This window comes from Sorex araneus, chromosome X, assembly GCF_027595985.1.
Source record: "Sorex araneus isolate mSorAra2 chromosome X, mSorAra2.pri, whole genome shotgun sequence".
Taxonomy (NCBI): domain Eukaryota; kingdom Metazoa; phylum Chordata; class Mammalia; order Eulipotyphla; family Soricidae; genus Sorex; species Sorex araneus.
The window spans coordinates 305,511,389-305,524,783 of NC_073313.1; positions in this window are offsets into that span (position 1 = coordinate 305,511,389).

Genomic DNA, 13,395 nt, shown 5'->3' on the forward strand with positions numbered 1-13,395 from the left:
CTAGGCATTACTACTTTTTGCATTTGCACACAATAAAGCTTTTCATTGAAGGTTGAAATTTTTTGTGTTTGCTGCAATGGATGAAAAATCCTTTTAAATATGTTCTCAGCTTTAGAATGAAAGAAAAAAAAGCAATCTAAAATCGGTCCTTAATAATTTCCTGCTAAGGGTTTGTTGAAAGGGGCATAGTTTGTTGTGCTGAATTAAATTAAGCAAATTATTAAAGTGCATTTCATCTTGTTTCCTTCTCCTGGGCCATTTGAAGTTATGTAGGTGGCTTGTTGTTAAGGTTCATTTTCTTATTTCTGTGGACAGTGGAGATCCGGACTCAGCCTTGGCTGTGTGTTGACATGAACACACCGCAGAGGGCTGCAGGCTTTGCTGTGTTACTGTGCAGTTCAAATCTTGTGTGCATTCAGTAGGGATCTAGACCACGGGTAAGAACATCCAGCCCACAGACCTAGAAGGCCTGTGAAACCATTAGGTCTGGCTTGGTCCTTGATGTGCTTCAGGGCTGCCTGTGACATGTGTGTCCACCGAAACAATAACTATCCCAATGGAATCTTGGTAGAGATCAGATTCCTCACTCCGGGACATGGCAAGTGTATGTCCATGCAAGCGTCATGCCCTGGCTGCTGGGGCCCCTCTGGAAAGTAGGTGAGGCAGGCAGTGCAGAGTGGGGGTCGTGGGGGTGGATTTCTGTATTTCTGTTTCCTTTCCCTGGGCCATTTGGACTTAATGTAGGTGGCTTGTTGCTAATGGTTCATATTCTTATTTCTGTGGACAGCAGAGGTCTGGACAAGCCTTGGCTGAGGGCTGCTGTGAAGGGAACCAGTAGGCCCCTGCCTTGAAAGCCCCCTCCCCTCCCTGGTCTAAGGCACAGGCCACGCAGGCTTGATCTCTACCTGCCATCCACATCAGAACTGCAGCCTGGCATCTTGGGGGAGCCCCGGAACCAAAGAGAGGCCAGAGGGCACTGGGGTACTGGAAAACTTTGTATCATATGGCACGCAGTAGAGAGAGGGTAGGGCCAGGGTGCTGACCCACAGGCGGATGGAAGGAGCATTGCTAAAGGAACATCAACAGCCCTTAGAGGTCACAGCACTGAGCCATTCCTGTGACAGTGACATGCGTGATGGATGCCCAGGCCCTTACAGAATAGGCCAATACTTAGAGGTCATATGAAAAGGTTTTGATTTCCTCAAAAATCAAAAAGGGGACTGGAGATATAGTACAGGGTTTAATATCCTTGCCTTGCATGCAGCAGAACCCGCTTCAAATTCCTTATACAACATATGGTCCTTTGAGCATTAGCAGGGGTCACCCCTGAACAACAGGTCACTCTGAGCACAGAGCCAAGAATAGTCTCTCAACACCACTGGGTGTGGCCCACCCACCATATATATAGATGTAAATATAGGTAAAAAAGGGTTGAGGGTGCAGCTCAGTAGTAGAGCCCTTGTCTTGTATGTGTGAGGCCCTGGGTTTGGTTCCTGGTACCAAAGAAGGAAAGAGAAAGAAGGGAAAGAGATAGTGAGAGAGAGAGAGAGCAATAGAAAAAGAAGGGAACAAGGAATATATTCCACTTGTTTGTATTCATCTGTATGCCAACACACTTAGCTGACCAACAGAATTAAACTATTTTCATGGAGAAAGTCCCTGGAAAGAAAAAGTGCCCAGGGTCCAAAAGTTCCTACTGGGCTCTGGGAGGAGCCACTTTGTGCTAGAGAAAGCATTGAAAGCATCACCAGTGTCATCCTGATCACAGCCCGCCCAGTGGGTACTACTAAGATCACATTTTTAGGAATGAGAACTTCAGAGGTGAGGTCTCTTGCCAGGGAGCAGAAGCTAGAACTTGAACCCAGCCCCCTGGATTCGAGATTGGGGTGTATTTTTCCATTTCACCATGCTGTAGGCAGCTGGTGATGCTCTCCTGGGATCTGCCACTCTCTCACTCCCTCCTCAACTCCCTTCCCTCTCCCTTGCATGTTTGGGTTGGGGATCCTGGCTGTGATTCTCCAGCAGGCCACCAGGGGCCGCTGCAACCCTACGCTTCAGCTCCCAGGGTGCAGCCAGATCAAACCCCTCCAACAGAGGCCCCTGTAACTGTGATAGCACCCCCAAATAAAACCATTGGATACGCACACAAAACATCAACTGTAAAATATTTTACCCCAATAGTTGTAGGGGCCAATTTGCATATGCCAAAAACAGTAACAATAAGTCTCTCAATGAGAGACGTTACTGGTGCCCGCTCGAACAAATCGATGAGCAAAGGGATGACAGTGACAGTGACAGTTGTAGGGGTGGGTGTAAAGAAGGTCAAACAGTGAGATGAAGGGCAGGGAGATAATGCAGCAGTTGGGGTTCATGAACCTTACCTGGATTCAGTTCTCTTTCCCACATGGTCCCCTGAGCATCACAGGGTGCATGCTGTACCCTGGGGTGGCTAGCCCAGGTGTCTCCAGCACCTGGGCAGCACCCTCAGGACCTTGCAATGAACCACCAGCCCAGTTGGATGAGAATCACTGGTGGGGCTCCCAGGCCTCCCAAACACCACTTGGGAACCCCCCTGCCCCCACCCCAGCCTCCCAAGGAAGTGAGATGACTCTGACTGGAGTCGTTCTTTCTGAGTTACCAGCTCCCCGGTGGTGTCCTCAGAAATGTGCTATTTCATCTCTGTGCGCCTCAGTTTCCTCATTTACTAATTACAATACTTTGCTGCCTTGTTTTGAGGATTATGTGAGATAATGTATTTCCAAGAGCTGGGTAAATGCTAAAGCGCCATACAAATGGTTCTTATTATTAGCACAATTATAGTCTGCAAGAAACAATTTAGTGCTTTTAAGCTATCTTGTGTTTTTTGCTAATTGCCTTGTGAATTAGTCTTATCTTGCCCCTGCCGCCAGGATCAAGTTTTCCGGTGGCCCCACAGTGCAGGCACAACTCTGGGCCAGTGGTGTCTGGTCCCAGCCAGTGTGCCCAGCACAGACTCTGATGGGCCTTCTGGGCTGGGCCTCCCGGGCTGGGTATCATGGATTAGTGAGCTGTGACAGCTTGCCAGCAGTGAGGCTGCAAGGCTGACGCTGGCGGAAGGCTTCCAGTGTGGGGGCAAGAATGACTAACAGAGCTCCCTTGTATTAGCCAGATCGTGCACAGTTATTCATGGATTGGGGGAGTTGAGTTTGGGGGCCCACACCTGATATTGCTGGGGTTACTCCTGGCAATGAGGTTCCCTGTGCCAGTGCTGAGGGGACTAAGGGGTGCTGGGGATTGGACCCAGGTCACCTGCATGCACAGCATGTGATAAGGTCTTTGAGTCATCTTTGCAGCTCCCCAAATTGTGACTCCTTGAACCCACACAAACTTTGGATGAGAAAGTGCAACTTAGGTTTTCTTGTGAGTAGAAAAGGTGGCTTAAATGCTGGCTGACAACAGGATGGTGAGTCCTGGGGGGCTGGGGGGGGGACTGGCACCAAAGAGGGACCATTGGCAGTTGATGGGGGTGACTAGACTTGGTGGGAGATGGGGTGAGAGATACACAATGGCCGAGGCAAGAAACGACACCTACAGCTGACACAGCACTGGAGACCAGTGTTTCTTCAGTGGGAATTTTTTTTTTTTAATTTTAGGGATGAGAAGATATGAGGCACAAAGAGGTGAAGTAACTTGCTCAAGGATGCCCAGCCTGTGAGTAGGGGTGGAGGGATGTGAGAGGTTGGGATGGGGGTCTCGAAACTGTCACCTCTCTGCTAGAGCAGTGCAGGCACTTTGGAGCCTGTGGCCTTTGAGTTCTCTCCAGATCAGATTTAGGGAGGTGGCCCTGACGTGCAATGGTCAGATTGCAGATGGACATGGTAGGGGAGGCTGTTTTCTGTGTCTACGATGAAGCAGGGGAGTCCAGGAGGGCTCAAGCCCTCAGCCTCTTTCCTGGAAAGAGGAGAGGCTGCCTCTGCCCCACAGTCTCCTCCGCCTTTGCCCAGAAAACAGAGTGCTCAGGCTGAACCTGCAGGTCCCACCCATGAGCCCCGCCCCCGCCAGTGGTGGGACACAGTGCTTCCTCTGGGTGCTCAGGACTCAGCAAACCCGGACTGTGGACTGCCAAGGTAAGAAGCAGGAGACAGTTGATTAGGAGGAAAAAAATTGGGGAGCAACGTCCAGGACTGCCCAGGGGCTGTGGGGTTTGGTGATCCAGAGGCCTCCTAGGACCTCCCATCCCCCCACTTCCTGGTTCCACTCCTACACAGAGCCAGTGTGATCAATGAGGGTGGTGGTGGGGGGGGGGATTGAGGGACCTGCTCCTCCTTCTTTTAAAACTGCGGGCAAAAGCCTCAAAGCCAGGAGCGAACCCCCAAACCTCACCCCTAGAGAGGAGAACCTGCAGGACCCAGGGGCCGGATGGCCAGGCTGGAGGTGGCAGGAGTGAAGAGGTGGGCTGGGTCTCCCAGAGTCCGCAGGTGCTGGGGACCCTTGGCCGTCCCCACAGTGGTTTGGGCGTTCCCGGGAAAGAGCATCCGCCTTCCATTCTCGGTGCATCTGTGAGGGTCCTTCCTCTCCTCTGAAGGAAGCATCGGGAACTCGTGAACTCGGACAAGCTCAGGAGCTCTCAGGCCACCGTGTGCCCACGAGAGCCTCCTGCGTCCATCGCTTGGGTCACTGTCTTCCCTGCACCGTTCTGAACCCAGTTCTCATCCCCAAGCTGAGGCTGCTCTTGCTTGGATGGATCGAGGTCTTGAGAATTGAGACAGATCAGGACTCTAGGCAAAGCACCTGTACCCTTGATCCTAGCCCAGCCCAGTCCTGAGTTTAAGCGCCTCAAAATTCTCTACCCTGGGAATGAGCCCAGCAGTGCCACATATGGACGGAAGAGGGCAGCAGAACACACCCAAAATCTCCCTGTTCGAGGCCCCCATCGCCTACCGACATGTGGGTCTTTGGCTGTTTATTCAGCGATCAGAGAACCTGAAGGTTTGGGGGGCGGAGAGCTGAGCAGGAGTTTTTTTGGTTCATCAGGCTCTCACACTTAATATTGGGATTTAAGATTTCCCTCCTTTAATGGTTACACAGATGCTTTCAATGCTGCCTTAGCTTTCTTCGTAATTAATAATGCCACTTAATATGGCATTATTAATGTGTAAAATTATAGATAGTATATATGTATATATAATTATAGATGGTATAAATATGCGACCCTGAAACTACCTATGAACTCAGGGTACTGGCAACTAAAGGAGTATATATGTAGATATTCTTGGTACCTCTACATACATATTCTCTTGTACTTTATATATGCTTTGTGTATGTATAATGTATGTGTACATATGTATATGCACACACCATTTGATACAATTTTAATGTCATAAAGTCAAGAATCAATCTATATAGTTTACCTCACTCCCTAATTGGTCAGAATAAGGCATAGGCTGGAGAGATTGACAGTGATACTATACTTATCCTGCAAGCAGTCAACCCTGGTTCAATCCCTGCCACCACATATGGTCCCTCAAGAACCACCAGGAGTGATCCCTGCACACAGAGTCAGGAGTAAGCCCTGAGCACTGCCGGGTGTGCCCCGCCCCCTCACCTGCTCTCCTCCCCATCCAAATGAACAAGCAATAAAGTAAAACATTATAAATATTTTTTATAAGTTTGTGTATGACAAAAAGACATAGTAGTACTTAACTGTCTGTGTGTGACTATTCTTTGATTTTCAACTTTTGGGAATAACTAAGAATCACATATTAAGATTGAGTATCAACTTTAGCTTTTACAGTTTGCTTGTTTGGGTTTGGCACACCCAGCAGTGCTCAGGAGTTACTCCTGGATCTGTGTCAGGAATCACTCCCACAAGGACTTAAGGAATGATTGCACTCAGGTTGGTCGAATGCAAGGCCAGTGTCCTACGGCTGTACTATCTTTCCAGGCCCTTAGTTTTAAAAATCATAATAAAATCGTTTCTATGTAATGAAGAATAAAACTCTATGTTATTAGAAATGGAAGGAAAAGAATATTAACATGAAAGCATCAGAATTCTCAAGCTGCATTCAAGTCTAGAGCGCCTGTAATGAGCCACTTGAGTCCAGCCCCAGATACACCCTCCACCTGGCATGTGCAATGTCAAGTGAACTTTACTAGACACGACTCACTCATCTTACACTTGTCACACTATTCTGATGAAATTTATTATTACATGTATCTTTGGTTTTATAATCGATTTATAGAATGTGCTTTAAAGAGATGATTTTACTTGTGGGTGGAAAGTTTTAAAAAGATGCCCAACCTGTCTGCACTTGGGACGAATGTCCCTGTTCCAAGCTAAGAAAATGCTGCTTTTCAGAAACTCTCTGTAGCCATACTGATAAGATGCCATCAAGTACATGCGGGCCCCCCTGCCTCCTCCCCTACCCCATCGTGTCGTTGCTTGAGTGTGAAGCAAAGGAATGATGAGTTTGTAGCAATGTCCTATAGAGACAGGCTCTTGGACCCTGGAGCTTTGTCTAGGGCTAGACCCACCGGTCTGATCAGCTGGTGTCATAAAGACCTCCTTGTCTCCCCGCCATGGATTGTGTCTTGGTTGCTTGATTAAGAGAACCCAGTTGCAACACATCACATCCAGCTGTCTCCTCACCAGCTGCTGGCAATTGAGATAGTTTTGTTGTTTGTGCTTATAAGTACCAATGCAAATGCAGATGCTAATACTATGCTATGACGACTTTGTTTGGTTTTTGTGTTCTTCTTTAGCCCAGAGAGACTTTGATGGGGTTTATTTCCTGCCCTCCCTCCTCTGCTCTTTGTGACTTGGAGCATGGGGCGGGGGGCTGGTGCCTGCTGGGTTCTCCCTTCTGTGGCCATGCTCACACTGTCAGCCAGGGTGCTCCCGGGGAGTCGCAGGCTTCTGCTGTCCTGCCTGTGCTTGTTCTGCTCGGAAGGCGTGGCTGGAGTCAGGGCAAGGTTCCCGCTGCGGGCCAGGTGCTCACACATCTTTTGGTGAGGACACATTTGGTATGCTCGAGGCCACTCCTGGGTATGCTCACACTTTTCTTCTCGATTTCAGTCATCTTGTTTCTTAATACTTGTCTCCTTTAAAATACATGTATTTACCAAGACACTGATTTACAGTGAGGTTAATGGTAGTTTCGTGCACCCATCACCCAACACCACACCCACCACCAGAATGCCCGCTCCCCTCACTGGCACCCCCACTGCCCTCCCTGTTCTACTCCAGCCTCTCTCAACCTCAGTTCTGTGGGCCAACTCTCCATTTGTTGCTCCTTTACTGCGTGTCTTTACGTCCCACTTATGAGCGAGAACATTCTGTCTCTATCCTTTCCATCTTCATCCTTTCCTCTTCCTTCACTAGCATATCTCTAGCTCCATCCACTCGGCAAATTACATCATTTTGGACTTTCTTACAGCTGGGTAGTATTCCATGGTAGATATACGACAACTTCTTGATCCATTGATCCATAGTTGAGCATTTGGGTTATTTCCATATATTAGCTATTGTGATGAATCAGGCAGTGAACATAGGCATGCATGTATTATTTCAAATTATTTCGTGTGTGTGTGTGTGTGTGTGTGTGTGTGTGTGTGTGTTTTAGGGGTAGATGCCAAGAAGTGGTATTGCTGGGTTATATGGGAGTTCTATTTGTACTTTTTAGTAAAATCCACATATTGCTTTCCAAAGAGACTGACCCAAATGGTATTACCACCAACAGCGGATGAGGGTTCCTTTCTTACCTCAACCCCATCAACACTGGCTGTTTCCAGACTTTCTCAGTGAGTGATATTTCACTGATGTTTTGATTTGCATTTCCCTGATCACAAGTGATGATGAGCACTTTTCTTGTCCCTATTGGTTGTCAGTATGTCTTTAACTGTCTATTCATCTCTTCTCCCCATTTTTGGGGTGGGGTTGCTGGATTTTGTTGCTGTTGATGAACTTTGTAAATACTTTATAGTTCTTGGATATTACTTCTCTACCTGAGGCACTTTGTGCAACTATGTTCTTCCACTCAGTGGGGGACTCAGGCATTTTGCATTGCTTGCACACGTTAGCTGGGGTGCTTGCATGCACCCAGCTGTGTGTTAAGATGTTGTTCTCTAGGTAGCACCAAGGGTTTAGACAGAGGCAGCTGGAAGAGGGATTGAACTCCTGGCCTAACTCTAGCACAACAAGTGCTTTTTGCCACCAAGCCATCCCCAGAGTCCCCAAGGATTATTGGTGGTGGTGGGGCAGATTGGGGGCTTGGGCCACACCTGGGAGTGCTAAGATCTATTTCTTGCTATGTGCTCAGGGGCTCTTATGTGGTGCTGGGGAACCAAAGTTGGCCAAGGACACTACATGCAAGGCAAGTGTCTCACCTTTTCTGCTGTCTCTCAGACACAGACATGATTTTTTTTAAAGGTGGCCACTTAGACTATACAGAAAATGTCTACAAAGACGCTCTCGAGATGAAATCACACAAGATTTCACACACACACACACACACACACACACACACACACACACACCAGTGGTTGAGAGTTTTTACATACCAAGAATGCAGGTCTGGTGCCTGTTGCTCACTTAAAGAGGTTCCGTCTCAGAGAGGAGGCCCAGCTGGGGTCCTACTGTGAGTGGCTGCAGCAGCTGGAGAATTCTGATCTTGGTGTGGTGGGAGCTCTGCTGTGCAAACCAGCCCATCCTGCGGCTCCTAGGGCCACTCCACACAGTGGTGGGTTTCAAGGCACCATCTTCTGCAGCTTGGACATGAAAGAAACTAGATGGACACTGCCACTGACTGCCCCATGGAAGCGCTGTTGAAAGCCCCTGCAGACCCCAGGGCTGAGAAGCCCAGGCACCATTCTGTGTAGTCTTATTTTCTGATCATGCACATACATGCAAATGTAAAGATCATATATTAAGGTTTTGGCTGACTGGAGCGTATGTGCTTCATGCAAGAGGCCCTGTGTGCCACCAAGTGTAATCTGGTGGCTCTCCAAAAGTCACTGGGATGGCACTAGTAGACTCCAGCTACACATCACCAGGACCAAGTGCTGATCTGTCCACACTGACAGATGGGTGGGGCATGGCTGAGAGTAGCCTTGGAACCCCCTGAACACTGCTTGGGGGGCTCTCCAAAGTAAAGGAAAACACATCAAACTTATTATATAAAGATATATGTCAAGAATACATAAGCCTGTATAGAGTGTATCTCTCTCTCTTTACTCATACATATATATTACTTACGTACTTCAATTACGAGGCCTTATTGCACACTGTTCTTGGGCCTGGAGACATTACATCCATCTCTGCCCCAACTCTCATATTTCTGGAGTTTTTTGGGGAGTGTGGGGTGTTAATTTAAGGTTCATGGATAGAATTCAGGGTGCTTGAGGAGCAGAATGGGAGGAAATGGATCTTTCCTGCCTGAGACTATACTCGAGAGGTTCATGTCCTTCCTACAGAAACGTTGGTAGCAAGTGAATCCCGAAAAACAGCAGCTCGGCAGAGATCTCTCTGGACCCCTTACCAAGCCAATTGCACTGGGGCACCTCAGATGGAGTCGGTGTGCCCTCTCTATCCACTCCAGATGAGACCCCAGTGGCCATGAGCTTCCTTCTGGAAGGTAGCTCATGTTCAGGGACGTGTTCAGGGATTAAGACTCCAGGCCACATGGGGGCAGTGGAGACAGACCAGTCCTTCCTGGTCTGTCTGTCACACCCAATGAACTGCCTCCGCCTCTGGGGGTCATCTCAGCATATCAATGGCCTTGATCCAGAGACTCCCAAATGAATCTCAAAATGGATTAGCTTCCTACAGAGATGTTTCTGGACCTCAGCCATTTACAATTTTAGAATTCCAGAAGTGTGCAGCCGGCCGCTTTTGCGGCCTCACGACCTCTCATGATATTCATAATAAGCAATAGAAAATAAATTATCTAGCATTTGCCCCTGGCAGGCAGGCTTGAAATGGTGGTGGGAAAATATGAAATAATGGTGGTGGGAAGGTATAATGATGGTGGGATTGGTGTTGAAATATTGTCTGTAATCAGCTAATGTGAACAACCTTCCATTTCTCCGCGCCCGCATCCCCAGAATGACTGACGAAGAGGATGGAGCTGCTTGGGACACCGGCAGCCCACCAGCAACCTGCAGTATGTGACTTGAGAGTCTCCGCCACGTCCCCCGAGCGGGGGCCTGGCGTTTCTCTTTTTTTTTTCTTTAATCTATCTCTCTTCCCCTCAACTTCTGGGCACAGCACAGCATCTACCCCACTTCTGAGCACAAAATGGAGAGACGCACCCAAGTGCGCGGCGCGGCTGGCGGGGGATCGAGGGCGGGGAAGTACCGGTCTCCGCCCACATCGGACACTTAAAGAGAGTGCAGCCACGTGGGCTTTCCCATTTCTCCGCGCCCGCACCCCCAGAATGACTGACGAAGAGGATGGAGCTGCTTGGGACACCGGCAGCCCACCAGCAACCTGCAGTATGTGACTTGAGAGTTTCTGCCAGGTCCCCCGTGCGGAAATTTCTCTCTCTCTCCTTCAACTTTTACCCTGGACTTTAGACAGAAACCCAGAACCGCGCGGCCGCAGCGGCCGTGCGACCTAATGTCATCTTAGTATCAGCAGTATGTAATGGTTCCTTTTTAATGGGTCGGACTTTTGTGGGTGATCCTAACAAGAATAGTAAGTATTTTGTTGAAATATTGAAGGCAATCAAAATGGTAGCCATCTCTCTAGACTGAACTAAGCTATATCCCCACGCCGGCTGAGAAGAAATATCCTTCTTTCTCGGGAAGAAACGTGGCGTGGTGTCAAACATAGTGTGATGTCCATTAAGCAAACAGACCTGGTGGCGTGGGAATGGGAAATAAGGGGAAAAATTAGGTACATGGACCAGCGGGACGCTGGTGGAATCTCGAGCCGGAGCCGATATCAGCGCAAGAGCTTTGGTTCCGGAAACTGCTTGCAGACACTCTACTAGACTATCAACTAAGCCAGAGCCCCATGCCGGCTGATGACGGGAAATAACCATCCTCTTCGGTTTTTTTTCCCTTTGTCAGACAGCGTGGCGATTACTAAACAGGCGTGAACTCGGTGGCGCGGGGCAAGGGGGAAAAAGAAAAGTTATGTAACAAACAGCAGGACTTAATATCTCTATATGCTTAGTAATGGAGAATTATCAAATGCCTCTTTGGCAATAGGACTGTCTTTTTCTTTTTGGGGGGAAACCCCAGCAACGGTAGTGAGTTGTGTGTTGAAACTTGGAATGTAATCGAGATAACGGCAAATGAAGTGAAACTTATCACGTACAAGGGTGGGGACTAGGGAGGTGGGAGGGGGCGGCAGATATACTGGGGGGGTTGGGGATGGAAGATGGGCACTGGTGAAGGGAGGGGTGTTTGAATATTGTATAACTGACATAATCCTGAGAACTTTGTAACCCTCCACTTGGTGATTCATTGCTCATCGATTTATTCGAGCGGGCACCAGTAACATCTCTCATTGAGAGACTTATTATGAAAATAATTAAAAAAAAAAAAGACCTTGGTAGCAGCACTCACAGCCCTGTGGCTGGGTCGGTGACAATCCCAGGTCAGCCAGGCTGTGTTCCAGCAGGCATCAGGTCTGAGATGTCGCACTCTGCACTGCTCTGAGGGAATGTGAGACCTGACTATCCTGAATGTCAGGAACGAATTTGTGTCCTGTGTTAGGAATTTTTAAAAATGCTTTGCTGTCTTCAGTGTTGTTGGATTTTCTCACGGGCGTTCATTTGAGACTGCGATTCCAGACTGTAGGGGAGTCTGTGGTATGGGAAGACCACTTGCCTGGGGGGGCCAGCGGGAGAGAAATGCTATTTCTTGAACACCAACGCTGCCCTAGGCACATCCTTGATCCCAGGATTCGTTCTCTGAATCCTGTAGCAGTCAGAACAGGGGACAATATTCCATATCTTTTACATGTTTGGTTTGTTTGGGGCCCACACCCAGCAGTGCTCAGGGACTCCTAGCTCTGTGCTCAGGGATCTCTCCTGGAGAGGCTCAGGGAATCGTATGTGATGCCAGGGATCAAGCTCAGGTTTACAAATGCCCTACCCAATGTACTATCACTGCAAGACCACCCACCCAACACCCCTTTACAGGTGAAGACACTAAGGCTTGGAAAAATGCTTACTATCACAACAGATCCAGTTCTGCCTTTTTTAAAAAATTAAACCACCATGTGATACATAGTTACAAAGTTGTTCATGATTCCCCTCACCCCAGTCTGCCTTTAGGGCATGGCACGATATCTCCTTCCTCTCTCTTCTCTCTCTCTCTCTCTCTCTCTCTCTCTCTCTCTCTCTCTCTCTCTCTCCCTCCCTTCCTTCCTCCCTCCCCCTCCCTTCCTTCCTCCCTCCCCCTCTCCTTTTGGGCATTACGGCTTGCAGTACAGGTACTGAAAGGTTACCATATATATCCCTTTACCTGCTTTCAGCACTCAGTTCTTGTCCAGAGTGATCATTTCCAAGTATCATTGCCATGGTGGTAACAGATCCCATTTTAAAGTGAAAATAAGGGAACCAAAAGACAAGGAAAGCTGAAAGTATCACAGTGATAGAGTGTGTCTGGAGAGGGAGGTTGGGCCTGGTCAAAGGCACTGGTGGTCTCGCTTAGATGTGATTAGTGGGCATTATTGATACATGATTGAAAGAAAGTGCTGAACTGGTGTGATTTATGCTCTAGAAAAAGTACTTTGGAGGCTGTGTGGAGGGGCAAATATTGTAAAATGATTAATGAATAAAATGAAAAATAATGCACCCAAGGACCTGGACAGATAGTACAGGAGCTAAAATATTTGCCTTACATGCAGCTGACCCTGAGTCAATCCCTGTTACCACCTATGGTCCTTGAGCACCACCAGGAGTGATTCGTGAGCACGGAGCCAGGAGTAACCCCAGAGCTGGGTGTGGCCTCCAAACAAAAGCAAATATTTATATGGTAAATAAGCAAACTAAGTTGGGCCCTTACTCTGCTCTCGGTTTGATGAAAGGGAAAAGGGGAACAAATTAGCATATAAAATTGGAAATCTATTGTAGAACAGATACAAAACTCTTTTGGGGGGTTATTTTGAATGGTGTTTTCTCTCAAATAGTCATATATTAATGCCCTTAAACTCCAGTACCCAAGCATATAACTGTTGGAGAGAAGGTATTTTGTTTTTTCAATTTTTTTTTTTTTTTTTTTTTTTGCGTCACACCCGGCGATGCACAGGGGTTGCTCCTGGCTCTGCACTCAGGAATTACCCCTGGCGGTGTTCAGGGGACCATATGGGATGCTGGGAATTGAACCCAGGTCAGCCGTGTGCAAGGCAAACGCCCTACCCGCTGTGCTATTGCTCCAGCCCCTCAATTTATATTTTTATTGAAT